General features: G+C 26.8%; 1 pseudogene; it reads right to left on the reverse strand.

Moving 5' to 3' along the window:
* Positions 1-45: 45 nt before the first annotated feature.
* Positions 46-1,062, reverse strand: LOC112679426 (annotated as a pseudogene).
* Positions 1,063-4,844: the final 3,782 nt, after the last annotated feature.

Consider the following 4,844-nt stretch of genomic DNA (forward strand, 5'->3'; position numbering starts at 1 on the left):
AGAATATGGCTTCTTTAATTTTTCCTAATAATAACATAAATATTTTCATGCCATAGCATCAATCAAGTCAAATGTGTTCTGCTTAAATCTTAAATCAATACCATTAAGTAGTTTGTCAAGTAATGAATAGAATACTGTAATTTTCAGTTCATCAAATTTTGTATTAAAAAAAGTTTGATTTGATGAATTAGGGTCTAAACGAGTTGAAACTTTACGGGAATTACTATCTGGGATATCAATATAATGTTTCTTGCAAAATATAACCGAATTATCAAACATTTGTTTATATTCAGTGTCATCTTTTCTCATACTAACTAATGTATTTCTCAGATTGTTAACATTTTTCATTGCCAGTACAAGATTAAGTTTTGGCTCTTGGAGTAAAGTACTAACTTTTAAAATTAACATAAAAATTGGATTCATCATATACATACCAAAAATGAAATCAAATGTTTTCAATGATATAATAGACCAATTCCTTTAGCTCTCATTTCTGGCACTGAACAGTTTTCACAAATGTTTTGTATTGCAATAATTAATACTCCGTAATTATTCATAATTGCCTTCACAGCTTCTGATCGACAACACATCTTGTATTTGAACATGACTTCAATGTATGGAGTTTATCACCAGTTTCTTTTGCAACTTTTTCCAGTACTGCATGTCGCATTGGACTACTTTCTATAAAGTTATAAATTAATTGAACAGTTCCCAAAAAATTAAAAATTAATCGATTTTTTTTTCCTCTAGAATTTGATTTTTCACATATAGAATCAACCAACACTAAATTCAAGCAATGTGCATAACAGTGCACATACTTTATGCTATTGTTTTGTTCTTTGCATTTAACTTGAACTCCATTTAAATAACCAGACATGGTCGATGCTTCATCAAAACAAACAGATAAAACATTTTCCCAGCTTTTATTCATAATATCCAATACAATACACAATGAATTAAAAATTGCCTGTGCTGTGATTGATTTTAAATGTTGCAATTATACAAATGTTTCAACTGGTCGATTTTTTTCTTCGTCAAAATAACAAATTATGATGGAAATTTGTTCGCGATGACCCACATCACTGGTTTCATCGGCCAATATTGAAATAGATGAATCTTGAACATTGAATTTAATTTTTTGTAAAATAACATTATGAATAGACAATATCAAATCATTTTGTATGCGATTACTTGTATACAGTGCATGTTTTGGACCATCTGTAAGATGTTTTTTTTAAAATAGTATCATACTTTGATAACAAATTAACTAACTCTTTAAAAGACCTTAATTTACACTTTGTGATTTTTCATCATGCCCACGGAAAGGTCTACCTCCTTTGACTAAACAAATTACAATGTCAATTAAACGGTTCATAGTTAGTCTATTATTTTGGCGTTCTATATCTTTCTGACTAGTTTGATATGCATGTAGTTTATCTATCTTATAAGAAATAGATTTATTGTGTAAATAGTTATGCAATGCAGTAGAGCTATTCAAATGGTACTTTGATAACTGATGTTTTTTAAATGCCTCACCAGCTCTATACCATGCACTGAACCCTTTTTCAAAAAAAGCAGTATCAATTTGACTACAATTTTTTTCATTACCTTTAAACATTTTGCAAGGAAAGCAGAAGGCTGCATCAGCTGTAGGACTGTATTCTAGCCAATCATACTTTTTATACCACTCTTCATGAAATAATCTTAATTTATGACCTTGAAGTTTTCGTGGATATAAATTTAAAATTGGTTGGTAACTGCCTTTTAGAATTCTCTCTTTCAAATCAAAGTGTGTCATCGATAGTGGATGAATTGGATCACGTATATCAATAGAACTAACTGAAAAATAAAATCTTAAATTAGTAATGACTAATTATAATAATACCTTATTTGTACCTATATTTTCACATATTTTTATTGAGCTTTATTATCAGTGATAAAAATTTAAAAACAGTGATTTTTAAAAGCCATATACTCGTATTATTGGTTTATAATATTATTGAATGCTTAAAAAATATTTATAAATAGTCTATAACATCTCTAGTTAACATTTTTGTTATTAAAACCTTAATTAGTAGTAAGTCCACAGTTATTTTTGAGTATTTTTAAATGTACCATCTATGATACACTGTGCAGTAATAGCATATTTGTTCTTGCATATTTATACATTTATAATTATATTATTTATATTTTACAATATTATTTTATTTAGAAATGAGAATACTAAAAAAAGGCTTGACCGATGAAGAATTAGTTGAACTGTTAGATTAGAATATTAGTGATGACAACCAAAATGGATCTGACATAGAAGATTTAGATGATTTATTTTATATTGTATTTATTTATATATACAATATTTATTTAATATTGAATTTTAATCTAATGTTAATTTAAATTATTTAGATAATATTATTGAATTTTTTGATAGTCATAATATTTCTTTAACAATCAATAATAATAATGAAATTACAAATGACTGATACTCTCAATGCATTATTATAGTTAAATTCATTATACTAAAATATTTGTGTTAATATTTTTCAAGTCTAAGCTGCACAAAGTATCATGTGTGATACATTTAAAAAAGTTAGTTTCCTGTATTCAGTTTTTATAATAGATGTTAATAATATTTCTTTGTAGTTAATTGACCCATATTATATCAGAAAAAAATTTAACAAGTCAAAATTTGATTGTAAATATTAATGTGTGCATTGTAGGGAGAATGCAGTTATAAAAGATCTAGTATTGTTGAAATGAATGGGTATTTAATGTTATATTTTTATATGATTTTCTATATAGCATATATTCCTACATATATTATAGCTAAATCATAATATTTTGTATGTTTACATACCTGTAAATTGAGCATCAGATGAAGTAATAACTTCTAAATTTGTCTCATTTTTTTGGCTTGCATTTGCACTTTCATCATTTTTTTGATTTTCATCGTTATGCTTCTTAAAACGAAATACAAAATGATACAAATATATAAAACCAAGAGTAAAATATAAAAAAATTAAATTTTATTTTAAAGCTATTTGTATAAAAACATTTTTACACCTCAACAATTTTATATGACGAAACCAGCTTTTAATATACATAAAATTAATTTTATGAATAATTAATTCAGAGTTGGAATTCAGTATGAAAAAAGATTGAGAGAGATATGAAGTAATTTTAGAGAGTTAAACAAAATTATGTGCTCAGCGTGCAGGGCAGGAAAATAATAATAGAAAATTATTTTAATTTATAATTTAGTAGCAAAGTTATGTGTACCACAGTCCATAGACTATAAAAAAATAAATATTTCACTTAACAATATTGGGGCTTAAATTAAAAAAAAAATACATCCTTTCTTTGTTTTTGGATATTTAAACATTATAAAATTACTATAACGTTTTATATTATTGTACGTCCAAAAATTATTAGTTTTTTTTGGTTGTTTAATGGTATCTATACAATTATTTTTATTTTTTGTTTGTTGATAGCATTTATTTTTTAAAAAATTTCCGTTATAAGCAGGGCTCGGGACATAAAGCACTTAAAATCATTAAAATAAGCGCTTAAATAAGCATTTAAAAAACTTAAATTTAAGCAAAAAAATTTATTAAAAAAAGCAATAAAATAAAAAATAAAACTGTATCTTTATATTATAAAAAAAATTAGATTTCATTTTCAGGACTGAGGATTTTATGGATTTTCCAAGGGATTTTCTGAAAAATAAAATGTAAACAATATTTACAGATAGTTGAAAAAAAAATTAATTAAATCTTACTGTCATTATTGCATTGAATGATCAAATGTTTTCTGAGGTTTTCAAATACAAATGACCTCCTGTTGTTAGATAATATGGTTTTATATGCCGAAAATGACCGTTTGACATCTACTGATGTAATAAGTGCATATTTAAAGTATACAATATCATCGCTGGAGTAGTCATCTGGAAATTCACTGAAGTCATCTAAATTACTATCATTTTCACCGTCAAGTATTTTTGATATTTTTTCTAAAATCCTTAAGCCATTAATTTTTTCAAAAACTTTTTGCAGTTTAGTTAGAACTAGTTTTCCACGATTGCCTTTTAACAAAGAAAATTTCTGTTTCACATTTTCAACCACAGCAAGTGAACCAGACAATGAAACATTTTTTGTTTGCAGTTCTATAATGGATTTAGTAAGAACTTCAAAATTACTTTTTATATATGCCAAATTGGCTTCTAAACCCGATTTTACAATGCACAGTTTTGTTTTTTTATGCTGTCTGCATCGTTTTCATCTAGACAACTTACTACGTGACGAATTGTTCTAAAATGTTCGCAATAGTAAATTGCAGCCTCTATCCAAGAGTCCCAACGGGTAATAACTGGTTCAGGGGGTAGTTTTATACCAGGAGCTTCAGATTTAAAGATTTCAACACGATAAGGTGCTTTTCGAAATATTTTTTTAATATTACATATTAGTTCGTCTACTTTTCCTAATTGTTCACAGATTTCTTCAGCGATTCTATGAAGTCCATGAGCACAACAAGTTACGTGTATCATTTTTGTATAAATATTTTTCAGAACAGTACCTGCCTTCACCATATAGGGAGCGGCGTCAGATAAAAATAACAAGACATTATTATACTGTATATCACCAGGCCATATTATTCCCATAGCTTTTTCAAACAACTTGCAGATAGTTGAATGATTTTCTTTGTCTAGTTCTTCTGAATGAAGTAAAAACATGCGTTCTGGACAATCGGGTTATAGAATTCCAACTATAACATTGGCAATAAACCGTCCTTCTACGTCACATGTCTCGTCAATCGACACCCAAATTTTATTTTGCCTTATTTCCATTTTC

This window comes from Sipha flava, unplaced genomic scaffold, assembly GCF_003268045.1.
Source record: "Sipha flava isolate LNK unplaced genomic scaffold, YSA_version1 13777_pilon_pilon, whole genome shotgun sequence".
Lineage (NCBI taxonomy): Eukaryota > Metazoa > Arthropoda > Insecta > Hemiptera > Aphididae > Sipha > Sipha flava.